Source organism: Struthio camelus, chromosome 5 (assembly GCF_040807025.1).
Source record: "Struthio camelus isolate bStrCam1 chromosome 5, bStrCam1.hap1, whole genome shotgun sequence".
Classification (NCBI taxonomy): domain Eukaryota; kingdom Metazoa; phylum Chordata; class Aves; order Struthioniformes; family Struthionidae; genus Struthio; species Struthio camelus.
Genome location: NC_090946.1, coordinates 74,751,939 through 74,779,693, shown reverse-complemented (window position 1 = coordinate 74,779,693; position 27,755 = coordinate 74,751,939). Strand labels below are relative to the sequence as shown.

At 43.3% G+C, this 27,755-nt stretch overlaps 1 long non-coding RNA gene across 1 annotated transcript in view; it reads left to right on the top strand.

The window, feature by feature from the left end:
• LOC138067325 (uncharacterized) overlaps positions 1–27,448 on the top strand; it is a 70,502-nt gene extending 43,054 nt beyond the window's left edge. The window contains exon 3 of the long non-coding RNA XR_011141198.1: positions 27,248–27,448. This is a non-coding gene — a long non-coding RNA (uncharacterized lncRNA). The remainder of the gene's footprint in view (positions 1–27,247) is intronic.
• The last annotated feature ends 307 nt before the right edge of the window (positions 27,449–27,755 follow it).

Genomic DNA, 27,755 nt, shown 5'->3' with positions numbered 1-27,755 from the left:
TAATTTATGGTTGGACTTCCCTTCTTATCTCTGTTTCTCATGCAGGTTTGCTGAAATATATATAGCAGACCAGAAATTTTTCCTATGTGTCCCTGCCTGACAAGACTGACTGGAATGAGAATTCCTAGGGGTTAAAATAATGTACAAGATGTACTCAGCAGAAAATTTCAGATACTGCTCTAGTAGTTATTTAAAACCCCAAAGGCGAAACGGCCTAAAAATATATCAATTTTTTTCCCTTCTTTTATTTACACATTCTGGTCTTCCTGGTCTTCAAAAATGTAACAAAATAAGCTTGACACCCTACTTAGGCAAGATCTATGAAAAATAAGCTACCACTGCTGAGTTATGAGTGTTTGCAGGGAAAAGAAAAAGAAACACAGAAATTACCCTTTATAGTGATAGCAGTCTATAGACAGAGTTTTAGCTGCAGTTGTTTTCTTGCTAGGGCCAAACCCTGCAAGCCTTAATCTGAGGTTTTGGGGGATTTAGGCTTTAGGGAAGAGCCTGATACAAAGCCTTTTGTTTATGATCGTCATTAATGGTAAAATGCTGTTACTATGGGGCATAACTGGCAGAATCCAGAAAAGCTTTTGAACAGAAGAGAAAAGAAAATACAAACCTATCAAAGTCAAGCTGACAGACAACTCTAAACTCATTTGCAGCGTCTTGGATTGCTTTTTCTTTCACATGACCTCTTCCCACAGGGTGTGGCTGGAGCAGAGTGGATTTAACGAGCATCAGGCTGTAATCAAGTGGAGCTCACTGATTTCCTTAGAGAGCTTGGGATGATTGTGGGCTGGGGGCGGGGGGAGGCATTCAAAAAGAGTTTGGGAAGAAGCAAATAGGCAACAGCTTAATGAGCCTGCACAAAGTAGCAGGGCTGTCCACAGCCACGTAATGAACTCAATGTTATTTGCAAGTTTCTGCTGTACGTTTTTGGTGCTGCTTCCTCTCTCCCCTGTCTTCTTTAATGAGGTGTCCCCTGCAAGAATAACAGGTAGATTCATTATGTTTGCAGCTAAGGCAGGAGTATGTAAATTATTTCTTTTTCTTGGCACTGGGACAGATAATCTAACTGCTCAGTGGTACATTAGGGATAAATCACCCAGGCAATAGCCATATTCCTTCCCTCTGTTGTGCTCTCACTCTTGCCACACAGACAGCAGGCAGGGTATTTTCCCCATTTCCTCAGGTGTCCTGAAATAGCAGCTTCCTCCGATTTTATTTCAGCTACCAGTCACCTTCCTGTCAGCCCCAGGAGAGAGAAGGTGGCTTCATACTGGAGCCGCTCCAGGGAACAGGAAGCCCTTCCTCATCTTCCTCCCTACCTTATTGCCAGCTTCCAGTTTCCCAGACATCCTCACCTTTTTCCCTGCTAAGGGACATCCAGACTCCCAGCCTCGCCCTGAGCTGTTTTCACCCTTTCAGCTGAAGTCTTTGTACCCCAGGGCCACCACGGCTGTGGCTTTCTTTCCTTTGCACCTTTACTGATTGGTTAAGGTTTGCTCCTGAGTCCTCCCACAAGCAAAGCTCCCATTATGACTGCAGTCTCCAGCATGCAGGGAGATTTGCCCCTGTGCAGGGCAGCAGGCAGATACCTAGGAGGTTTGGCTTAGGCTCTGCAGGAACAGTAATTGCAAAGTCAAGGCCTTGCTCTCCCCAAAACAAAGTCTGGGGTGATTAAGGCCTGTGCGTGTGACAGGATCCCAGACTGGACAAGGTCCCAAGGTGAACATGCCCAGACCTTCTCTTCTGTGGGGTCTCAGGAGGACATAAGGCTTTTGAGCTCAGGAAAGCCAGGTTTTACTGAACATAAACTAATGCTTGACTTCTGAAATAGAGAAAGTGCAAACAGACTTGGTAAAGCAAAACAGAAATAAGGAGAATTTATAGCCCAATCTCTCTCTCTGCCCATCACATCTTTGCTTCCAGGCTTGCTTTCAGCCAAATCCCTTCTGGCCCCTGAGAAAGGCTTTCCCTTGCTCCAAGGCCCAGCTGGCAACTTGCTGCCCATCCCATATCTCTCACCTGAGCTTGCAGTAGAAATTTGCTCATTCCCTTTCTGCACCTCCCTCTCCCTCTCCCTCCCTACCTCCTGTCTCCGGACTCTCACCCCAGCATCCTCATCCCCTTGGTGAGGTCCTCCCTGGCAAAGCAGTAACCTGTTCCCTCCTTCCGGAAACCTCACTAGCCCCTCTCCGTCCTTTTTGAAAGGAACAAACGTAACATGCAAACTCAAAAGAAACGGCTCAGCTACTGTTTCTCACCATGTGCAGAAAAGAAGCTGGTGTTTTATTATCACTCATCCCTCCTCCCTTGCATCCTTTAACCCTCTAGTTGCAGAGAGCATGCAGCCCTAGCTACCAATGTCTTAGAGCCTCCAACTATCAAGAATATAGTTCTGCTCCTGATTGTTGTCTCTATTTGGACACACTACTGTCTTACGGGAGTGCACACAGCTTTGGGTAACTGTTATGGCCATGGCTTGACTGCTGTCAAATGCCCACCTCCATCAGCTATATAAGGATTTAGGAGGTGCTCTCAATTATGACCCAGTTTTGCGGCAAGAGAAAAGGGGAAACAACGAAAGCAGGGAGCAAAAACTGCAGTCTCATATCTAGGGTTGGCCTCTTACCCCTTCTGCCAGAAATTTGGTGTTTGGATATTGGGGATTTTTTCAAGTTGTCAGAGGGTGGCCCAGAGTGCAAAATTGAATAGAAATTGCCAAGCTTGTCCTTCTAGCCGGGGACAGGTCTCTGGCTTAGCCCCAGGAGATGCTGTCCTCGCTCTCGTGGCTATCTCAGTGATAGCAGGTGACGGCTCTCGGAACTTGGCAAGATGAGTTCCTATTGCCACAGCCTCTGAGATTTTGTGGTTTCTTCTGCCTAGGGAGAGATTTAACATCCACTGCATTTTTATTAGCTATTTGTCAGTTTTGATTTCTGGTAGTAATATTGAGATTCAACCTGCAGCTTTAAAAATGTTTGGATGGGGAAAGGTTGTAGAACATAAAACTCCAGCATGATGCAATATAAAAATAGCTGCGATTCTTATGTGACTAAGGAGCAAGGGCCCAGCTTTAATTATACAGAAGAGCTGATATACAGCACTGATCCAAGCAACCATACATTCGAGGAGATAAAAGACCTGGGCAGTAAGAAGCAGCACAAATCTGCCTCATTCAAAAGAATAACAACAAAAAAAACCTAATTTTGTTTATCCAGATTTGCTAACCAAGTTTGCCCCATGAGCAATGAAACAAATCTGACACTTAAAATCCTATTCTCTGCTCTACTGGAAAGGAACAATTAAGCAACAACTCTGCAATAGCATTGGATGTACCAGACTGAGACATATGCTCTTAATCAGAGATAACAAAAATATTTATGGGAGGGTGGGATGTTGATATAAATTCCTCCGAAAGAAAAAAACACTCTACTCAGAGAGTTAGTTAGAGAAAGGAATAAACAGGCTGCGAAAGAAAACAACCAGCAGTTTAGCTAATGCTGTTGTGCAAAGAACGAACAAGAGCCAAGCTAGCCACTTTTATGAAAACTGGGCTGTGTGGCGTTAAATACATTGTTGATAAAATTGCACAAATATCTACAGGCTGTAAGCAAAATTGGGTGGTGTACAAAATGCTGGATCTTCACATGGTAAGAGACCAGATGAGGCTGCCCTCCTCCTCATAGCTGAGCATGAAAAACACTCTTAGTCCTTTTTCACTTGTGAAGAATTGATGGGCAAAGAGTTTATGGCTATTTCTACAGTAGGAAATAAAACAGGATGAGGTCCCTTCCCTAGGTCTGAGAAAATGGCACAGCTCAAGCACATACAGTTACATTTTTTTCTCTCCAAAATGTGGTTCCGGGGGGTATTTGAGCCTGGGGTGTCTCTCAGTTTGCAGCCCTGAATTGCAGCAGGGCATGGGCTGGGAGAGCGCTCCCTGGCACAGGCCAGACTGCACAGCCAGGAAGCTAAAAGCAGCTGGGACAGCACCGTGTTGCACCTACGTGAGGCTGGAGAGGATGGGGGCTGTCTTTCCCAGCCACAGCCAGCTCGAAGAGCTCTCAATCTCTATCCTCAGGGCAGCAAAGTTTGTCATCAGTAATTACTTAAACGCAAAGCATTGAGAGGAAAGCTCTAATTTCACATACCATAACTCAGATTTTCCCTCTGGTTCGTGCTCCGAGCCCCACTGTCCCTTAAAGGTCATCATCTACCGCTGATCAACAACACTGCAAACTCACTGCCACCTCAGTCCCCTGCTTGTGCCCCTTCAAATGCCCAGCATAGCCATGGGGGGCTGAGCCCCAGCGCTGCCCAAGCTCCGTTACCAGGAGCAGGCCCTCTGGTTAATGAAGGGGCCTCATCCCTGCGCTTCTCCCTGCTGGGCTGCTGAGCGCTCAGGCCAAGGGACTGATCACTCCTAAGATGCAGAAGCTCAGTTCAAATTGCAATGTAGCTTTCAAGCTCTGCTGTTTCTGCAGCCAAGCCCTGCACTGTGCGCAAAGAGGCACGTGCTCGCCGCCCAGATGCTGCTCTGTTATGTGCCCGTGTTTCAGGGAGCGAAGGAAAGAGGGCAAACGTTGGTTTCGCTCCCAGCAGGACTGTCCTTATTGAAAGGTGAGCGTTAAGTGCCCCATCATTTTCATCTTGCTGTACACTGACACCTTTATCAATATTTGAACAATTTTACAACAAAGCCCAAATCAAAAGCTACCAGGAAGTAGCTGCTGCTATTGTTTAGAAGACCCTCATGATGCAGCTTTTACTCAGGCAAAAAAACATAGCATTTTGCCTCGGGAAAGAGTGTAGGATTTGGTATCTGGCCTGTAAGTGTAAGTAAGGGAGGATATTAAACTCAGCCCTTTTTCCTCACTCCCTCCCAGCTCAGGTAAGGATGTTCACCTGCTTTATCATGCCACTTTGATATTTTACTGGACTGAAAGTCCATAAAGCACCTTTAAATAGAAACAAATATTTGAATAATTTATCTAAGGGTAATTTCCGTTTCATTTCCAAGTCTGCTAGGGTCGATATTGCCAGCTACTGGGAGCAAGCACATTTATTGCCGGGGACCAGAAAGACAGGAAAGCACACAAACACAGACACATACCTGCAGAGAGCCTTCTCCTGGGCTCCTTCAAGAGCTCGACGTCTCTTTTCTTTCTTGAGGTCTTTAGTGACCTTGAAAACGAGCCAAATGATAGGAAGAAAAGGAATAAACCTCTGTGTTCTTGAGGGGTCAAGGACAGGTGCAACATGGCCCCTCGCCTTGTCTGCCGGCCCGAGCGCCTGGGGGATGGCGGGGTGAGCAGGGGAATGCACACGGAAAGTGAGAGCGAGTTTTCCTCTGGCGCCGCTCCCACCATGCAGCTGCACCGACGTTTGCACCTACCCGAGAGAGCAGCCGGGAATGAGTAACCAGGGACGGTGAGGGGGAGCTGCTCTTTCCAGGGGCCTCCAAAACTTGGACCAGGTTAAAACAGCCGTGCACAGATGTGCAGCATGCACAGCAAAAGCAGGTCCAGGGCCAGGGAAAGGCAGTATTTACCCACATAACAGTAGCTTTGCAAGGGCCAATTAGCCAGCGCTTGCAAATTGCTATAATAACACAAAGTGATAATACAATTAATCATGGGGGAGAAGTCAAATTTGCCAGTTCTGCACCCTCAATCCTGTGCCTGTTCCTCTAACAAATAAGGCTTCTTTAGCTTCATGTTAATTCTGCACAGCTTGTCTGCGTTATAAAGTATTCGTTGTATTGTGCATGCCAGCAAAACTTAGTGAGCAGGAGTTTTTATCACTGTGTCATGGTTTATGATGGAACTTTACATTGCTATCAAAGAGCAGCTTTCTAGGTATTTTCCACAATCAGACGAGAAATGTAAATATCCTTTCAGCATTGGGTTTCAGCTACAAAATCCATATGGCCTGATTGAACCTGCAGTCTTCATTTCCAGTCAAAAATTAAGTAATTCTTCAAAGGAATATTAGATATTGTACTTCAGGATAAAATGTACAGTTTTCACCATCTCAGGATTCATCTTGCTTGAGGCCAAAAATATGCAAATTTGGTAAAGTCTTGAAGAACCATGTATAATCCAGAATGCTCCAAGGAATATGTATAAAATTACTTCTGTCCCATTTGTGATCTTGAATAGATTGACCTTGTTTTTGCATTTTTTCTGACTGAGAAGTCAATGGAAAGGCATATTTTTCTGCTAATTAGACTCCTGGAGATTTACTCACCTCTTCAAGATCTACCAACCTTTCTTTTTCACATCTTTTTACTTCAACAACGGAGAAAGACTTTGTGTCACATTTTTTTCCTCTAGTGAAGTGATTACTGAAACAATTAATGATTTTGCTCCTTTGCTTGTTGAAAAATCTTTTATAAGATTACAATAAATAGACTTGTAAATTAAATAGATGATCAGACAACGGCATTCTAGAAGAAGGTAAGTAGTAAAGTATTTTCCCAAATGGCTCAGCAATTATGAGAAGAAAAATATTTGTCTATGATATGGCTTGAAAAAATTTACTGTTTTTTCAGTGTCCTGCGCCCAAATACCTGCATATTGTTTTTAAAATGTTATTGATAAGACTTTAGCGATGGGAGAAGGGATGGGAAGAGGTAATCCCTGACCTTCATGCTAATACTGTGAAACTAACTATTAAAGTAGTGCACAAATGAGATCAGGGCACTGTTGTGCCCAGCTCTGCTCATGGCAATACATTACTCACTCTGAGAGCAGCCACAGCAAAGATGAACAGCAGCCATCTTTTGAAAGGTGCTTATGCCTTGTAATATCACACGCTGCTTAAACTTTATACGTTTTACAGCTTCATCCAATTTCAGGAGCATTTTAGACACTTAGAAAAAGATATTTTGGAAGTAACTAAATTCCATTATTTAGGATCTTAAATACCTTTCAAACCTTGGTCCTCAAGGGCCTGTGTCCTGTAGGCTGATGAGAGAGTCTTGGCTCTGTCTATCACTTTTGATGTCCCCTGCTTATGGTTTTAATGGATTAGCTCTCGCAAATTAAGTTGCAGCCATATGAGATACTACTGGCTCCTGCCACTTGCATCCCCTGGCTGCTGGCTGTGTTGTTCCCAAAGCTGGGATTGTGGGATGGGGCATGTATCTGCACCTCGATTGCCTCTGTTTGGAACTTCTTAAGCAGATGTATTTCCATCAGCCCTGCTACAGAGGCGCTGGCCCCCGCTGGCAGAGGTGGGGGAAAGACACTGAGAGTGAGGATCTACCACTGCTAAAATCATCAGGGCTTCTCTGCTAGAGCACTGGGTCATTTTGGCTTTGCAGGGCCTAACCCAGCAATGCTTAAATACAATTGCAGCTCTAGGCTATAAGAGACATGCCCAAGCTCATGCAGCAAGTTAGTGGCATCCCTGCAAAGGAAAGACAAGTCTCCTGATTACTACTTCAGCTCTCTATCTGCTACACCCACAGCCTTGCCTTAACTTAGCCTGTTTTGTATGCAAAAGCGCGATTATTTGGACTTGGTGAATTAAAACTTATTATACATGTCTCTGAGAGTATTTGTAAAACATCAGAACTCCTATTCATAAGAATATGATTGCCCTTTTATTCTTCCATTTGTATTTTTTTCTTCCTGCATTCATCCTGCACTCATCCTTCACAGTTAAAAATGATTCACAAAACCCATTTCATTAAGATAGTAGCAAAAATAACTAATAGCACATTCTGGACAAACAAAGACTGCAGAAAACATTCAGAACATTCAGAATACGGACATTGTTGGAATGTAAGTAAAGAAAATAGGACAGGAGCCAGATGGGCTAGGCTTCTCAGCTGTTCCTGACTTTAAAGTGGTAGAAAGTGGAAATCATACCAAGACGGATGAACTGTGGTAAGGCAGTTTGGAGTGCCTGCTCCGTCACAAGCTAAATCTCTTGGGAGACCACACACACACACACCCACACACACACACACACCCACACACACCCACACACACCCCTCTCAGTAGATGCCAACATCCTTCTTCAGACCACCTAGGCTGCACCTTTCAGGTTTTCTGGTCCTTTGGGGCTTGAACTAAAATGCAGCAACCTGGTGGTGCCATTCTGGGTCATCTAGATTTGCTAGCCTGCCGGTTCTGTGTTAACTGCACAGACACCCTCCCTCTCCTTTGTTTCCCCTGATGTTTTTAAATCAAAGACTCACATTAGTGATGATAACCTCCAATTTTTTGTTGATTGCCACCTTGATATGCTCTGCCATGCACAGAGGGGTTCCATCATGTGAGTGGTTCAGTCCGCAGCCACCTGATGGTGTTGGCCAGATAAATAAAACCCACTGTAGTCCTGGAGTAACTCTCCTCTTTATTGCACCACCTCCTACTCCGTGTCCAGGCACAGCCAAGCCTCCACCTCTGTCCCAACAGGTGTGACACTGAGCCTGATGCATCCAGCTTTGACATCTTAACGTGCTCTGTTCTTCCCACCTGACCAAGGGCAGAAGGAGACCTGGCCTGACACTTAGTGGCTTGTCAGATTCCAGCCAGAAGTCTGAGGGGCTGCTATTTCTTGCATTTATTGACATTCATACCTTTTGTCATGGGATGCATGTGAAAAAATGCCCTTTCACTAAGGTGTAGCTTCTCATCGGGAGTTGACACAACACACAGAGCATGACATAAGACCCTCTGGCTGTCAGATACAGAAGCAGGTTATTCTGTCTCCAAATTTTCTGTTTCCCTACTAGCCTTGGTATGAGTCATTTTTTGGACACCGTATTCTGGCCTGCTCAGCGGATAACCTGAGAGGCGGTGAAAAAGAAACAGCTAGTGTCTAATTTGGCCCATGGTCAGTCTCTTCTCTTGAAGACTGTTCAGTCCCAGAGAAGATGAATAATTAATATCAAAAACACCTCATTCTACCAGAAAATACTATCCCAGGTCAGATTCTTTCTCCTTCACATAGAAAGCATGTGTGTGATGGGGTGGGCTCTATGATTCCAGCCACTTTTTAGTTTCTGCCCTTAAAGCTATCCTTTGCCGTCAAAGAACCAGAACTCAGGTTAATGCATTTAAGAGGCTTATGCACTATCATCTTCTGAATTTAGGGCAAATATTGTCTCTAAGTATAACCTAAACAGGAAAACAAAGAAAGCTCCAGTTAACAGAGAGGTAAACATCATCCCTTTAAATATTAGGAACTAGAAGCTCAGTAGGTAAACATCAATGCAGTGCCATTACTGTCAGTGGATCTCTTCTAGCTGATCTGGCCCCCTCATTACACACTGTGTGAGTACGGAAATCCTGTCAAAAGGGACAGGCCATCTTGAACACTGCGATCACATCCCTTACTCATACTGGGCTTAGGCTGTCAGTATGAATAATAATAAATTAACAAAATCATAGCTCATGGTAACTGTACATATTCATGGAAATGGCTTTTATTCTGGTCAATATTTCAATTAGGTTTCTGCCAGCTGAAGGGAATGCAGTTCAGGGAGGGGTTGGAGCTGATACAGCAGAAGAAAGGAACATTGCCAGGTGCTGATTGATGTTTTATCGGGCTGTAATACTAGAAGCTTTTCCTTGCAAGAATCAAATGTTAGATCTCTCTCAGGGATTTATTTTGCTAGTACCTATGGGAACCAGCTGGGCTGGCTGCCTAGAGGAAAAGACAAAGCAAGCTAGTCAGGAAGTTTATGGTGGTTTAAGATGGATGCTGATTAGTGATTCACATTCGTGTGAATAATAAAATAAATACAGAGAATGGGAACAGTTACTAGCGTATTTCTCAGTTGCTTCCCAAGAAAAAAGAGAGCTGCTGCGTATAAGTTAAGGTTGGGAATTTTCCCACCACAACAGACCTATTTTATTGCAAAGAAGAGCACAATACCCTGGAGAGGCAAAGATGTACAGTATTGTCGATGTTAGAAATTCTGCACTGAGGACGTTTATGCTAGTGAATTGATTGGAAGAAATAAAACCTTTTTCTCTGACACATAAACAAGAAATACTCTCTTGGGAGCAAAAGACACACTGCAAAGATTTGGAACAAGGCCCCACGGGCTTTCTCTGGCAGTGGCAGAGCTGCATGAGTGTTACAGTTAAAATCCAGCCCTGGAGGGACAGAGCAGGTGTGATTTACTAGCTAGATACAGCCCACAGCATTGCTGCTGGCCTGGGCCAGGAGATGAGCAGCGTCTCGTTATCCGTTTTTCTCTGATGGAATTCAGTCAATTATGGGGGAATTCTGAGAAACAGTTATTTGTGACTTTATTGTGAATCACTTGAAACATGCTGTTTTCAGTGAATGAAGGTACCATGATTTGACATCTGAAGTAAGTTTTATTTCCTGCCTTTGAAATAAAACAGGTCATTTTTTGGCAGATGGTATCTTCTTCAAAACAGTACTGAATTAAATGCCCTGCCTTGGGAAACATCACTAGAGACTCCAGACTTTTCTAGGTGACTTCATAAAATTCAAAGGTTAGGAAGAGACCTGTAGGTTTTTAGCCTGGCCAGAGGAAAGAATTTGCTTCTGAAACAGAATTAGAGAAGCAGCTCTAAAGTCAGGTGCGCACTGCTGGTGGAGAAGACCTCCCTTCTTGCAGACCAGGTCGTTTGCCTGTGGAGCCAGGAGACATTTAACACTGAGGGAGTTGAGTGAAGGTTTCAGCAAAGAGAATTTTGGATCTAATCCGGAGCTTCTTTCTCTTTGGAGACCAGAGGCACTCTGCTATTTAGATTGGGCCATGACAGATTCAGTTGATCTAAAGAGCACCATGAGTTTTTCTGAAGTCTTGTTGTCATCTGCTCCCAATCTCTTTTAAATGTCAGTAGTGGCTGTCACCCTGTGCATTCTCAACAAGCTGTAATGGCGATCCTACCATGTCTTGTTTTCTTCCCACATATCCTTCCATTGATGATTGCACTTCAGGATATCTTCTTTCCTTTCCAGTGATTAATTTGGGCCTGTCTTCTTCTGCATTGCTCTTTGTGCCTGCTTTCTCTTTTCTTTCTTTCTGCCCACACCACCAACTTTTGTTCTCTTCTCACTCCTTGCTCTTGCTTTCTCACCAAAAATCTCTGATCCTAGGAATTTTTCCAAGCCTGGCATTTTGTTGCATGATCAGGGCAGACACTACGTGTATGGAGGGATATATTGCAACGGAAAATAGCTGCAGTATTCTAGCTCTGTTCACATAGCTCTTAAAATAGAAAGAAAGGACCCTTTGTAGGCTGCAGTTCAGATATTTGTCTGATGCCGTGCTAGAAAGACATCTGACTCATGAGCCCTGTCGGATTTAGCTGCAGTGCCTGGAGATGCTACCATGCCGAACTCTCTGCCCTCCCCCTTGACCGGAGGTTATTGCCCTTGTATCAGGAATAGAATGAAACAAATGTCCTCATCTTAACCTCCCTATCTTCTTCACAGTCCACAATATCAGCTCAGGGCGCTGGTGATGACAGGTTTGTCCTAAAATACTGCTCTGTGAATTGAAGCAGGGACCGGCATTTTTTTCTGCTGCTGGGCCAGGAATTCAGGCAAAGGGATGCAGAGGGCAGCTGGGAGTCTGCCAGTTTGATTCCCATCTGTGCAGGGTTGCCCACACAATGAACAGGAGTAAAACACTGTTTACAAGAACCTTTCCGTTTTCTTTCTGTGACTCTGCAGTGAACAGACCTGAGTACTGCAGGGAACAGTTCCCTGTGAAATACAGGTGGGGGTTTTCCACAGGCATCTGCAGTTAGTTGTTCAGAGCAGAGAGAGTAGAATGCAAATGCATTTTCAATATGAATTCAACTTTGAGATGATGATTGAATTTTTCACTGCATTCCCACATGTCCCACATTATAGGTACGAGGACGAAATTGCAAGCCATTGTTGGCAGCCTCTGCAGATTGACAGTGTGTATATGAACTGGATCGTGGGAGTGACACGAGCAGGCTCTCTCGCCCTGGCTGGGGGCAGAATGAAGGGTGCTTGGCTCTGCAGTGGTCCTTGAAGCAGCTGTTATGTGAGTCGGGGGGGGGGGTCTCCTTTTCCACTGCTGTGAATCAACCACTTCTACCAGTGCTGAATTCTCTCTGCACTCAGGCTGACACAATTAATTAAAGCAAAGACATTAATTTGGGCCACAGAGAATAAGTACTTCAAGCTAGGATGTAATTTAAGCTGCATAAGAAATAAGACTTCAGTCTGAATATGAGTGAGCTGGGCAAATGTTTTTTTTACTTCTGAAGAGTGCTGGGTGGACAGCTGAAACTTTGACCTCTTCCAGCCTTCTTCAGTATAGTCCACGCTGTGCAGAAGTCCACGACAGAGTCTGTCATACCTGCAGGTGCTTGCAGGCCTCATGGGGTTCGTCTCAAGCTTAGGACAGAAACAGCCCAGGCTGGAACAAGCCGGTGTCACCCCCACCGCCTAGGTGATATGCTGGCACTGAGCCTAATCAATCCTCTCCTCTGCGGCTGGAGGACGTGTTAGCTTGTGACACCTTGCCTTGTGCAGAAAAAACAGGCATGCAAGTACCCATAGTGTTTCAGCTGGCTGCTGATGAGTTGCCTGATGCTAATGACTTTCTGAGGCTACTGCTGTGGGATGGAGTTGAATTTCCAACCCAGAGATGAAAGGCTCCTTCATTTATTAGGCTATTAATTGTCCAAACAACACCAGTCATGTTCTTAAGTGGCAATTACTGGAAGCCAGAGCTGGAGCTTAAAACTAGGAGGAGTCTTACAAGAGAAGATTAACAAATAGTAGTGGAAAGAGCTTGGGAGGGTGTGAGATCTAGGCAGTTCATGCATAGATCAAGCCATCCCAAGGCAGAAAGCCCCACAGGGACTTCTGCTTTAGGCGAAGCTTTTTCAGCCCTTTCCTGAATAGTGATTTTCAACAAAGAGGTGCTCTGCAGTATTTCAGTTCTGCAATTCCATCCAAAGTCATTACGTAGCCTGGACTGCCTCTGTTGTGCTAAGTCCATAGCCAAGGTAACACAGTGAGGAATTTTACTGTAACGTGCTTCAGCACAAGACTTAGATGTTCAACATCACATTAAAAGGAACATTATTCATGGAAGAAAAGATTCCAGAGCAGTTTCTCAGGTTACTTCCCTATAAATTGTGTCTCTTTGCCATTCATCAGCTCCCTTGTTCTCTGTGCATAAGTAGGCTCCTTATTTACAGTGTGCACAGCAGACGTGCGCTCCAAACAGCAGGAGGAATGGGCTGAAACACAGGTTATCAGTAACTTACACAGAGACGCTCTGCAGATGTTTTATGCAATCCTGTACTTTGTCATTCACTGAAACACACTCAAGCCTGCAGCCGATCAGCTGCTCATGAGAGAAGCTGCTTAGATACTGAGCCTGCTAAAGACACACACATACACTCCCAAGATACTATTACACTCAGCGCAACGGCTTTAGAGCTGTGGAAGAAGTATGTTCAAATACTGTACATTAGTGTACCCTTTTCAGCTCACTGGAACTGCAATGGCCATTTTCAATTGATCTTCTTTTTTTTTACATTTCTGCTTAAGTACTAGAAGCAAAGCTGTTAGAGCTGCTGCTGAAGAGGAATAAATACCATCAAGAGGCATTTCACAAAGGAGTTGTCTGACCTGCTCCCCGACCACCGATGTGGCACAATGCACTTTGGACTTTTCTTGTGCTGTGACTGTCACATATCGTTTAACTATCTAAGTTGTGAGCCCCTTGTATCTACACTTGAATGGGTCAAAGATCCTCTGAGTCTTGCTCCAATGTCCTCTCCACTGGACTGCCTTTGAGGGAACCTTGCGAGCTTTCAGATAGGCTACCGGTGGCTATGGGGAACTCTTGATACCCCAAGACCTTGCCCAAAGCTTGCTGTCGACAGTGAAAAGGCTCCCATTGATTGCAGAGCCATCCCCTCCCCCCCAACATGGACACAGCTTCTTTTCTAGATACTTTTAATTAGGGACAGGAGCTGATATTAGGAGTCTTTTGTAGCACAGCATGTGCCTGACGCTGACAGTCTAGGAGGCACATTCAGAAAATAGGGTGGTTCAAAATACTAGCAGTTTAAATTTTCAGCAGCTTTTCTCAGGGTTAGCCAAGGCTCACGCATTTGATTAACTTCTCAAGTGCTTTGGAAAACATAACTGTAGCATAAAAGAAATAGCTTTCCCATCAGGTTTTCTCAGGGTGGCAGACCTATAGTTTTTTGACTAATATAGCTGTTAGGTGTTATAACTGTGTGTTGTAACAGTGCAGAAGTTTCAAATCTCCATTAATGTGTTTACATGGCTGCTACAGCCAGGACATAGCCATCTGTAGAGTTAGTGTAAATGCTTTTCAATTTTTTACATAAATTAACAGAAACATATTATTTCATGAACTGCTGCTTATACAAGTTTTGGCAGAGGATCAAAGTTCAAGAAGTGTATTTATTTTCTAATGCATGTGAAATGAAAAGTAAGGGCTGGGACAAAAATTCAGTCCTGGAGCCTTCTTTTCAGGTTACAGGGAAAAAATAAATCATAATTTTAATGGGAATGAAGAGAATCCCTGGAGTTAATTATAATGGTGCTTTCCTGTAGCTGGAGTGAAGCTGTATGCGTCAGCACTTCTTGAAGGTACTGTTTCTTTCAGGGATCCAGAAATGGTGCCATTTTAGGTGCCAAGGCACACACAGACACGAGATGTAAGGGGAAAACAATCTTCAAATTGTAATTTTGAAATGAAACAAGCACCAAAATGTTGACCAGTTTAGTGCTATTTTCTCCCTGTTTGCACTCAAAAACATCTGCACTGGAAAACATGTAGGTTGGCAAATTAAAAAAAAAAAGTCATTAGTACATGACAGAACTTGTTTTATTTGCTTATTAGTGAGTGTCTCATGTATATGAGGAGACATGAGCAACACTGCACATCTTTGGCCTTTGTCCAGCAAAACCCTTAAGGATATGCTTCACTTTAAGCATCTTAAGCATGATTCACTTTAAGTGAATAAATATCCTCATATGCTTGAAACAGATGGAGAAAAGGAAGCGCATGCAAACTGGTGTAACAGGGTTGGGGAAATCTAATAAGAACCTGCAACCGGGAAAGAGTTCCACGTTTGCATTTAAATAAATAAATTTTATTTATATCAACAACATAAATAACTGATATTGTCTTTAAAGTGGCAGGACTATGCTCTCTGTGAAATATCCTCCAATTCTGGGATTAAGCAGTTCTTCAGCTTGTAAAACAGGCATAGCAGAACTGGACATTTTATGGCTTATTTTTCCCCATTTGTTTAAACAAGAAAAAGTGAGAAAATAAGCACAGTAAATTTCTACCTAAGTATTTTGGAAACTGCTAACTTCTCATCCCATGTGCACTGCACTAATCAAGGCAATAAAAGTTTAGCAGGTTGAAGCCTGGCTCTGTTAGGTTGCTGTTGGACCAAGACTCCCTCCATCCCCTATAAAATATGCCTGGCAAAACACCATCCAGAGGCAGCGCACCTAATTTCAGCCACCCCTTGGGCAGGGCTTTTCTATTCAAAGGTCCGTGCTTGGTAAGATGTACTTTGCTCGCAAGTCCTCATCTTCACATACGCAGCCCATCCAGAGGCTTTCTATTCATCTTGGAGTAGCTTCTGCTCTTTCCCTGATGACTGAGGGTGGGTAGAGGAGAGAGGAAGAAGAGGCGCAGCTCCCCTACACAGCCCGCAGATCCTAAAGACTCCCACATACCTTGCGACTGTCCATTTCCTGTGTCCCACCTCCAGCTCCTCTGACTCCAGAGTCAAGCCCCATTTCCCAGTCTTGTAATCTTTGCCCTTCTTTGGGTATCCTGAGTGACTGAGCTAGAAGTGGTCCTAGGAAGCTTTCAGGCCGGAGAAGATATATGTTTACTGTGCTGTCAATGCAAATCCTTTTTCTACCGTTGAATGCAAGTAAACTATATTGTATCAAATAGAGGGGTGGCTGGCAAGGCTTTAGCCACAAAAGACTGCTCTCATCTTACAGCACTTTCTTGGAAAAGAGCACAAACATTTACACACAGACTGATCTTTCTTTCCAGGACCAATGCTCAGAACGGCCAGCAGGAAAATCTACACGGTGTGCTGTGGCTTACTGGGAACATTTGGAATCCTTCAAAGATTAGTCAGATTATATATCCACAGAAGTCTTTTTTGGGCCATTCTTTGGGGCAAATTAATCAAAAAAAGGCAAGAAACAAACACAAGAAATATTCTGATTGGGACTTCCAAGGAAGCTGAAAGACAAGTGCCGCTGTAGCCCACTATGAGTCTGCAAAAGTAGACAAAAACCAAGGTCATCAGTCTGCTGTGCCCTACAGTTTGGGGCTCTAGTCCAGACTAAGGACTGGCTGTCCACAATCCTGATAAAGCATGTCCATTATAAGGGTCTGCAAGAAACATGAGGGGAGGGAAGCAACCCACATGACAAGGGATAAAATCAAAAAATACAAGAGAGCCAAAGAACAGGCTCAGCATGCTGAGTTCTCCTATGGCAGCCCTAATCAGCCGCTGGCATGCTGGCCAGCAGGGATGCTGCGGCCAATGTGATACCACCCTTCCCACAGGCACAACTGCATTTATCACCTTGTCAGAAGGCTTGCTCAGGTGCATGCTTGCACCTCAAGTTGCTTACAGGAACGTTAGTTTTGCAGAAGCTTGAGTATAGCTGTAGCTCAGGAAGGTAACCCATGAGCTTCAGGTTCTACCAGAAGAGTTGTCACAAGTCAGTGCTGATGCATAGCGGGCCTCAGACCAAGTATTTCAGCTGTCTGTAACCCCAGGTCTAGTTTGACGAAGCATAGTGCTTGACAAAGGTATGACCTAGGCTCTGGTCTGCTGAGAAAATTGCTCAGTTGTGAGAGAGAAGCTGTAGGAAAGTGCACAGACTAGAGCCATGTGACATAAGAAAATGCAGACAAAGGTGAAATCGTCAAAATGGTGATAGTTTGCAGCTCAGGGAGGAAAACATTAGGTGTAAAATGCAAAGGGAAAAACCAGGCAGTTGGAAGATGGCAATTCAGCAATATCAACAATCAGCCTGTTCCAAGGAGCAATGGAGACTGACCCTTCTTGACTGACAGCAACCTGGCCAGTAAATAGTCATCAAGTGCCGTATGGTGGTGACCATATGCGTGCTTAACCTAGAGCAGCTCTTTATTCATAGGTAGTAATTGTGTGCGTAAGTTATTGAATACGTGCTTTGTGCTCTTAAGCTGTGTACATCCTCCTTATAAAGTCTCTGCAAGGATGGTAAAGTTTGCTCAAAGTGACCCCGAGAGGGAAGGTGAGAACAGCCTTTGAGAACCACCAGCCACGGTCAACAGACCTTCTTGGTCCAGTCAGTGTTACGGATGTGCTTAGGTGTAGGCGCCTGGACTTGGAAATACCTGCAGCCATTCTGTCAATATTTGCACTGTAGTCGCTTGCTAGGTTTACTCCCCAGCTTTCCTGGACATGATTCACAGCACAATAAGGAACATGCAGGTGGTACTGAGCCATGCCAGCTCCACCTCCTCCAGTGGTCACAAAATGCAGGGAAAATTTTAGCATAACTGGCTTATCCCAGATCATATGTTGGAGGCTGGATAGCTGGTTCAGTTTCCACCCATTTGTGCTGCTGATACAGCACAAAGAACAAACAAAGCTGCCCAAATGAAGCTGTCAAGGACTGCCCATGACAAGGGAGCTTTCTTAGGTGACAACAAGCTGGCACAGCCACCTTTCTGCCAGCCTACAAAATTCAATATAATGAGCGAGCCGGAGAGAGAATAAGACAGGCTGTGTAGCACGCTGGCACATCTTTGGCAGAAGCAGCAGCTGGAAGCAGGAAAATGAACACGCTGCCCCAGCAGAGGCACTTGACTTGCTGGCTCTTATCCCTGTGGAGTCCTCTGTGGGCATAACAGGGCGCAGATATTCAGAGCAGCACCCAGCCCTGCTCTAAATCACCTTCTGACGGGACGCGGCCTTTCCCCAGGCTAAAAGGTGACAAAAGCAGTATGGTGTGAACCCCCCAACAGCATCTCCCTTAATCCTTCCAAGGTTTTGCAAAAAGCTCCTGTCTGATCCAGGACTGAGCAAGCAGAAAGGAACTTTATGCTACATCTGTCCTCCTGCACCCCGCTGTACTGAGATGGAAACCAAACCCAAACCCTTTTACTCAGAGACTTCTGCTCCCATAATAGAAGCATCTCCCCATCTCAGGTGTAGCAAAGCTTTAGTTTCTTTCTTATTTCCAGGATCCGTTTAACCCACTGTTACTGCCTTCTCTCCTTTCCTCCCTCCACTGAGTAGTTGCCAAGGGCATTTCCTATGCAGCTTGACCCTTAACGTTTTGCCCTAAGCAAGCAGCCAGGACTCCAGCTGCCTAACTCCACCGCAGCTGGATGCTTACAGAGAGCTTCAGATTCCCAACCCTGAGATAAGCCAAGCTAGCAGGGCTGAAAATATACTCAAACTGAGGCTTGTATCTGGGTCACATAGCTGCCAAAACCACCCCCATTTTGTTGAAACAGCTATTGAATTTGCTTGTAGAAGGAAAAGACAGTAACATGCCAAGTGACACTAATTGTTAGGCAGCACTGAGCAAGTATAATGCACTTCTGCCAAATTATCTGGGAACATTTTTTCCCCTATTTTGTAATGCATTTTGAGGGAGGAATGGGGAAGCTGATCAAGGTGAATGCATAATCATGAAAAGCTATGAAAAAGTGTAGCTCTTCCAGGGGAACTTTTTACTGTAGAAAAATGTTACCTCTGGGTTAGACAATTGTAGAGAAAATACGAATAAAGGCTTATATTTTTGAGGAGGACAAATTCCTCAAAACCACCAAACTACCATTAACTTCCGTGTGGATGTAAACAGTTCATCACCGGCAAAAGCTAGCTTTCCTTTGCACCATTTTCAGCACTGATTAGGAAGGTGGAGATGACATGGGAGAAAGCGAGTTCCTGCTTTGGAAAAGCTGATAAAACACAGAATTCAACAGTGCTATTCCTTTAAGTGCATAGCCACTGCACATGAGCTTCTTTTCATCACTGTGCGTTTAAAAAAGAGATGTCAGACAACCAAAAAAGCCTAAAGTTGCTCTGGGATTGAGTTAACATGGTGGGTTTGTTAAAGATGGTGTAAAATGCTGTCTAGCCTAGCATAGCCTACACCCAGCAAAAAAGTCCTGTTGGGTGTTTCAGACTACCAAATGGATAGCCATGAGATTTTGTATCTGTCTTCTCCTTTATCAAGCCCTGAGGCAAATCATTTAGCGCCTGAATCTGCTCCTCTTTCCTAAAGTAAGCAGTACTGTATTCAGCTGGGAGAAATCCAGATGACTACTCAGGGACAAAAGAGCTCTTCAACTCAAATAAAGGTGGCAGAACTTGGTGATTAATTTGTTTCCTTTGTTTCTCTAGTTGGAAAAGAGACAGGAAAAGAAAGTGGCAGGAGTAATTATGCTTAACTGCACCAAAAGAGTTCTGCAGTCCTGAATTCATGAGTGCTTTTGAGTTGCTTGGAGAACACCAGCTGGGAAATGCTTTGTAAATATAGGGCAGAACTATTTCAAGGCAGGAAGACATGACACAGCAGCTGAAGAGAGATGTGCTCAGCTTATTTTCACTCATTTGTGCTTCTTGTGCTTTTTTTAGAAAGCTGCGCGGATAAGTTGTGGTGGCTGTGGAACACGGCATATGGAGAGAGGCTGTTACCCATGACTCGCTGCGTAGCCACACGCATCCACCGCAGCTGCTGGGTAACACAGATTTGCTGCATATGTGTGTGCTTGCACTGGCGTTTGGGTTTTACTTAGGCTCACTATCATTCTACCATTTACTTTTTTTTACAGACAAAGGAACTTTTGAGATATCATTTTAAATAAGTTTGTAACCTGGAATTTGCACACGCAGCTGAGGTTCTATGTCCAATGAAGTCAATGGGAGACTGATATCAACAAGGCGACCATTTCATCTTGGGAAGGCTTACACAGATGTTTCACCTGACGCATTTTCTTTAATTGAGACTTGTTTAAAGTTGAGAATGTGCACAAGTCTGCAAGGTCTGACATCCCTCAACAAGGGAAAAGAAGAGGGAAATAGGCTTCCAAATGAAGTATTAGACAATACCTAATGTGAAATCATTTGGGATCTCTGCTGTTCCTTGATTATGGTTTGTTCTGGTACTAGAACTGGAGGCTGTTTCTGAAGGAGCAGTATCAGTAGAGAAGTTTTATTGCTCAGCAGGCAACAAAGTGACACCATTTAGTTCAATGGTTAGCTATCTCAGATCCAACTGGTCTCATGCCTTAAAGTACATACTAATTTTCAGTGTTTTTAACCAATGAGTAAAGACGCTCTGGTATCTAAGTAGTTAACACTCTTTCTGATAGTAAGTGGAAAATGAAGGAGGAAATAAATAGAGAAAACAGAAACAGTGATGGCATAGCTTCAAATCTTTTACAGTCAGATGCAGATGTAATTAGGAAAAGGCCAAGTTAGCCTTCTGCAGCTGACCCTTATACATAATATATGAAAAGTTCTTCATCTAGATATCTGGATGCAGAGGTGACTGAAAGGAAACACCGGGCACACTTAATTCACCACATGTCCATTTTAGCACTTGTAGAGTTCACTGCTCTAATTCCCCATATATAGTGGCAATGGTCATTTTGTTTTGTAGTTTTGGTTTGGAGAAGCACAGAAAACTGAATGCTGCTGTCAGAGCTGGATGACACTTGACAAGAGCATAAAATAATTTTATTCATGGGTAAGTCTGATAAATGGTTTGGCCTGTGCAATTCAACAAGGGCACAAGAGATTAGAATCACTAGAGAATGATTTTATGGCCACTAGGCTAAAGGCGGCTGTGTTTTTTCTGTCTAAGCTGTGGGTCGTTATGGATGTACGACAAAATATGTTCCAGGACTTTGAAGATCTGAGAGGCCTTAAGATGAAATGGTAGCAGCTGTTCATACCACAGATGAAGAAGAAGATCCTTTTACAGGCAAACTAGAGAAGAATGTCATCAAAAGCCATAATTTCCTTGCAATTTAAATGTATATGCTACATTTCTGTGTTGTTTCCAGCTTTAACTGAGATGTAAAATTGTGCCACATATTTACACAGAGATTCTTTGCTTTGTGAAAATGCTTTCTAAAAGCTTTTCCTAAGCATGTTTTCAGTATGGCTCAAAACAACACCTTTTAAAAGCGACAGCCACTTGGAAGTAACTTTTCTAAGGAACATTTTCTCTTTCTTGACCTGTGCTGTCCACCCAGCAATAGCAGCAACCCTGAGGAGCAATGTAGCCTCAGGGGACTATATGTTGCTACTAATACGTGTTTTCTTTGTATAAAGTTAGGAGGTAGTGACAGAAGAGATCTGAGACCTGTTAGTACTCACCTCTTATCACGTGGTTCTTCTGGAGCAAGTGCCCAAACCAGTATCTACATATCAATCTTAGAAGTCTTGGCTCCCATTCAAACAGGCACATATTTATGTTTGTCTGATTTCACTGTTTTTCTGCACACATCTCATCCTCCTTCATCCTGTTTTTGCTTCGATAAATTAATACTTTTTTGTGTTGCTTCAGCAAGTACTTCATGAAGCATGTTCAAAGCTGAGCATGTGTTGGAATATTTTGCTGAATCAGGAATTCACTGCATACTAATGTCCTACAGTGAGTTTACAAATGGAAGACTTGGATAGGGAACATTCTTTGATACTGTGACAGGCCTACTATGAAAAATTAACCATTTTCTTTTGGGCAAGAGACTAATTATTTATTGTAGCTACTACTTTGCTGACTACTAAATAAAGTTGCCATGATGAAAGTCAGCATGTAAGGCATATTGTAATGATAGCTTAGTTATATCAGTATTTCCTAGTTATAAGATTGGCTGATAAAAATGCTTAGTGCTGAGGATGTCAGGTTTGTCCAGATGAAGAGTACAGAACTTCCTAAAAAATCTCCATGAGGGCCTCCACATCACAGACGACCAAAAACAGGGAAGAAAGACAGTGGAGAGAACGATAATCCTCACAAAGACTTAACTCGAGGGAGATGAACCTTTTCCTTACCACGGGCTGAAAAGGACTGTGAAATATGTTTGTGCAATAAGTTCAAAAAACATGTACTACCCAATAATAACATGCAAATAACTAGGGCCCACTTCCATCAAGCTAATACAATGACTCTGCCTGCCTTCCACCCACTCTGTCGGCAGTGGGTCATATGTAATGGAATGTGGATTGCCTCACACCAGTTTAGCAGTATTGATAGATGGGGGTACTCCAAGTGCAAAACTGTGGCCATTAGTTTAAGCATACTCCTGTTACAGGTAAGCAACAGAACGCCACAGGAGGGCAAAGAGATAGCTTGAGTTTTGTCAATGCCTCTACCAAGTCCTTTTCTGGAATATTTGTATCTATCCCATTGTCCACATTTCACAAAATATTTTGAAAATTTGAAAAAGGCTCCAAAAAGAGTTCTGAGGGTACTTAAAACTCAGAAATATCCCTCAGCACAAGAGATTTAATTCCTCCAAGACACCTAAGATATATTTAGTTTAATCACTTTTGTCTGAAGTTAAAAGGTTGCTTCATCACAGTTTACAAAGGTCTACCTGCAGAAATGTCAGACAGCCCCTGGGAACAGCACGTTGGGAGCCCGTTGTTGGAAACGGAAACTGGACAAGGTCACTCTACTAATGAGACCCAAAAACTAAGTGCCAGGCTAACTGTTGGAATACTTTGTCTAGGGTGCGATATATCTTCTTCTATTTGATATATTTAAGCCGAAATTGTATGCTTCAAATGGATAACACAAATGACTGATGGAGTTTCAAAGGAGGTGACTGAGTATGATTCTTTGGCCTCTGTTAGGACAGTGGTCAGTTTAGATGATCAAAACTCTCCCTTTTGCTATAATAATGAACGGATCTAAAAGAGTGTGGTATGAGTTTTAGAACATTTGAGTTTTTTCATATTAGCACAAGCTATTCATGCAGTTATATGAGGCTGTCCTGTCGTCCATAAAATGCTACTATTTTTACAGGCTAAGCTAGCAGTTGGAATATAGATCCTGACACACGATGCAAAGTCAGCCATTTTTCTATGAGGCTAACTGATTAGTCATTGTTTAAAGAGCGACCTGCCTTATGCACCTTAGCATATTTTTGTGTCCTTTCCTGCCTAATTTATTAATTTAAATAGCCAGGCCAGGTCAAGCTATGGTTACTGTATAAGCAAACAAAATAGGTACTATCCGAGCAGACAAAATAACAACGCCTGTTTTGAAGAGTCTGGTGAAAAACCTTCTGCATTTGTGAATACTGAATGCTGATTTGTGAATCTGTGAACACTGATACTGAAGAATGAGCAGGACTATCATGTTCCTCCCAGCAGGAGTGCAGGTGAATGGCAGATCTATCTGGAATGATTTTCTTGTAAAACTTTGCTACCTCACCACATCCTCATGAAAGAAGATTATCTTAGCTTCACTGCTACATCAGGTGCATCTTTATTAAAAGGAAGCCATCTAGACCATCTTCCCAGATATCTCTACTCCCACTCTGTGTATAACATTTAAAGTAATGTTCTTTTCTCCATTCTCTACCTTCCTTGGGAAGAAACTGCAAGATCCTGCAGGAAAAATGAGAATATTCCCATTGTACTGTTGTTTTCTAGGCGGGAGTCTCAGATGTTATTTTGCATTTGAGAGAGTACGTAAAACCAAAGCAATAGAGTGGGACATTCTAATTCAGCCATTAGTTTGCACAGGGGTTATTTTGTTATGGATATTGAGCCCATGTATCGTCCAGTATGGTTGGACCTTGTACAGAAACAGAAGCTCCACTCTGACTAAATATTACTCAGTGTGGTTAACACCTTAAATATTGAATACAATTTCTCATCACTAGCCTCAGCACTTACCTCAGGATTTGAGTGATCCCTTGTAAACCTGAAGGCCTCGTGTGGTGAATGTTTGATACGTGAGGATTCTTCAGGAAGTATATCGTCTCCATGTTTAAATCTTAGCATGGATGTCTAATCTTCTCTTTCTTCTTCCCTTCAGCAGTGCAGATTCTACACTTGCCCATTGTCTGTGCAAGATAAAGTATAATAAATCACAGACATAGATGTGCTCCTCCTTGCTGCTTGCTATGCAAACCTCTATGGAGTGTATTAGCAATTTGATCCAAAACCTACCGAAGTCCACTAGAATAGTTTTCACAGGACTTACAGCCAAGGAACTGTCTATGCGACCGGGTAAAATGGCATCAAAACTAGACTCTCCTGCCTTCTGTGTGCCAAACCTGTAAGCGTGAGCAGAGGAGAGCACAGTGTCCAGAAAGCTCAGGCTGCACCTGAGGACAGTCATAGACAGCCATGTTCGTACAGGCAGCTGGGTGGAAAAAGGGATGAATGCAAAAGCCTCCCAGCTTAGGACTGCTCTGAACGCTGCCCTTTGCAGGCTTTTTTGGAGCGGCTGACACATAGTCAAGAACATATTTAGGCTCCATGCCACTGGCTACCTTCTACCAAGTCTTAACACCCTGAGACCAGCTGAGACACGACTGTTTTGTCTTGAAAGTGTTCAGAGAAGTCTGCTGTAAACTTTCCTGTGTATGTTCATTAAAAGCATGGTGAGCAGAAAAAGTCCGTTTTAACACCATTTATTAGTACTGTGACTGAAGAAGAGACATTAGACAGATCCAAATATTAACCCACAGTTTCATGAATGGAATTCATTCTTATAGAATTTTTCTGCAGCAGTGGGCAGTCTTACATGTTTTATGTTTCCCTCAGTCCCCCTTTTGCTTTTATATTTTATCTCACTGACCTTCCCTTTTATTTCTTTGCTGAGAACTCTACTTTCCCATTTTTCAAGAGCTTTTATTTTTCCCTTTAAATATTTTTCAGTATAAGGTACCTTTTTGCCTCAAGTCACATCTGAATGCTTCGCTGTTTTTAATGTATCTATTCTCAGAGGAAGTAGAGAACCCACCCATTTTAAAGAAGGAAAATGGGGCCTAGAGACACGAAATGATTAGCCCCAGTACATCTGTCACAAAGCAAAAAATTAAGAGCAAGACACCTAAATCCTAGATTAGACTTCCAGCAACTGAATAAAACACACCTATTAGGTCCCACATGGTCCTGATGTGGTATATGCTCCTGCCAGATATTCAAGACCCTGGCAGCTGGAAATATCTGTCTTTTAAAGATGTATCATGTGAGCTGGCATTCCTTTAAGGTGCAGGCAACTTCAGGCACTGGTTATTTTTGCTTTTCTTCATATATTATCATGTTACATCTAGGATGTTCTGTAGGGTAAGTTTTGCCAGTGAGTTCAGAGAGGTTGCAAAGGTGGCCAGGAAGGCTTGCATCTAACCCGAGGAGAGCAGGGGAAAGAACAAAGTAAGTTCATTTTCATTTCCCTAGGCAAGAATGGGCAACAGAAAGCAAGCTGCACATTCACTCTCTCCAAGTGAGAAGACAATAACAAGAATTACAAAAGGAATTATCAGTAACAGCACACAAAAAGAAGCTCCCAAATCATCCACTACGTGGCCTGACTCACGATCAAATACACCGATAATCAAACACAGGAGAAAATCCCTTTTACATTCAGCACAGATGATACTTAGCAGCCCTTTTGCTGATGCTCTCGAAGGAGTGTTAGTTGAGATAAAAGATTTATACCCTGGGACTTAAACAGCAGCTATTACTGTAAGTAGAGAGAAGTTGAGTGCAGATAACAAAGGGATAGTGAGACATGATGGACTGGCTCGGGCTGAGAGAAAGAAATGTCTGCAACATGAAAGGAGTCTTAAGTTTCCCGTTTGATCTTCTGTAGTATCCTCCAGTATAATTTTGTCTGTTTATGCGCTCCAGTGACCTCTGCTGCTGTAATGTCTAAATGTTCTGCAGGTTTTAAGATGTCCATCCTCACAGCATCCTTGTGAAGGAGGGGAGCAGTGGTCCCACAGCATAAAAGGGACACTGAAGGAACAGGAAATGGGATGCCATTTCCCTTACAGGACAAAGCAATGCTCCAGCCACATAGGTCCACGTGGCAGTGCCCAGCAATACAAGGCCTGGAGGGGATACTCAGGAGATCTGAGTTACTAAAGAAGTGCAATATATCATAATGAGACAGTTGTGACTGAAGAGAGCACACAAGAGAGGTAATATGTGAGCTATATAATGTGCACATTACCCAAGATCACTGCTTGAGCTAAGGTCTTATTTCAAATGCTCTTGGTTCATATAGGTCTCTTGGTACTAAAAATCTTTTTTCAGTCCCCCAAATCATTAGATACAAAATCATTTCTTCGCTCTTGAGGATTTAAGCTTGGCAATGACCTTAAAAGAGTAGAAAGCCTTGCGGGTTCATGTATTCTGGCGCAGAGATCTCTGGATTAGCCCTTCAGCAGGTAGTGTCTCCTCTAGTATATCCACTGTGCAAAGTAAGGGGGATTAAACAGAATTCTGTATGTTTCAAAACCCAGATGGTTTGCAGGAGAAATTATCTGTCATCCTAATCCCTGTAGCTCTGTTTATCTCGGATCAGAAAGGGGAGTGCCAAATTGGCATGCTGATTCATGTACCAAAAAAAAAAGCGTGCCTATAAGCACACACAGATCATGATTTGCATGCTTATTAGCCTTGACTGCCAGGGAACATTCTGGTTCTTTTGTAAGCACAGAAACAGTAAAAATATGCTAATAGCAGCATATCAAATTTGGACTTTAGCCAATCTGTCAATATTGAAATTGCTTGCCTGTAATATAGTGGGTAAACAACTTGCTGTATAGCATGATCTGAGGCATGATTTGCACTTGTTGAAATTTAGTCATTTTGTGCCTGGAAAACTCACAGAAGATCAGAAAGCTAAACATAAGCGTATACGCAAGACAGATGCCACACTGACTTTCTGTTCTGTTCTGCTTGCTGCCCTCTTTTCTGCTTTGAGAAGAGGCTCATGCGAGAAGCCAGGATGGGTGGGGTCGTTCCCGAGGGAATCACTTGAATCACACTCAGTGTATGTCCTCTACTTAGACACTATTCTTGTTCTTCCCTATATGATGAAGACAGTATTTCTTCTGACATGAAAGTGATATAAACCTGTCACCCCTTTACTACTCTAGACAAATAGAGCTTCTTCCCACAACAGCGATCCACAAGACACGTCAAAAGTTAATGATCTTTCCTTAATTCTCCAGAATTTCCCCATGTCTGAAAATGGCATTCCTGCTCTACACATTTGCTGATGACCACAGCTTTCCAAATGAGAGCTCTTCATTTTCATTGACTCTTACACCCACTGTCTCCAGCCCAGGAAAAGTCCAGCCCTCAGAAAACCTTCGATTTCATTAATGCTTAATGTGATCAGCATACACAACCTGATCCTGAACTCCTGAAAATGACTGAATAAAACTTTCCTCTGCTTTCTGTGTGTGTGTATATGTGGTGGGAACTGCCTAGCGTTAGAAAACACTTTACCATTCCGCTCCTCTTCCAGGTTAAGATGTTTCAGCCAGCCCAGTATCTCCTGCTTTACGGTCATCATCTGAATATGCACTGCTGGATCCCCTTTGCCTCCAGTTCAACCACACCGGACAGTCAGGACACCATCTCTAAATGCTAGAACACATTCCCTGACTCGGATTGCTTTCTGGGTCCTAGGACACAAGGCAGGGACAGCTAATCATGAGAGGCCTCCAGCCTTTC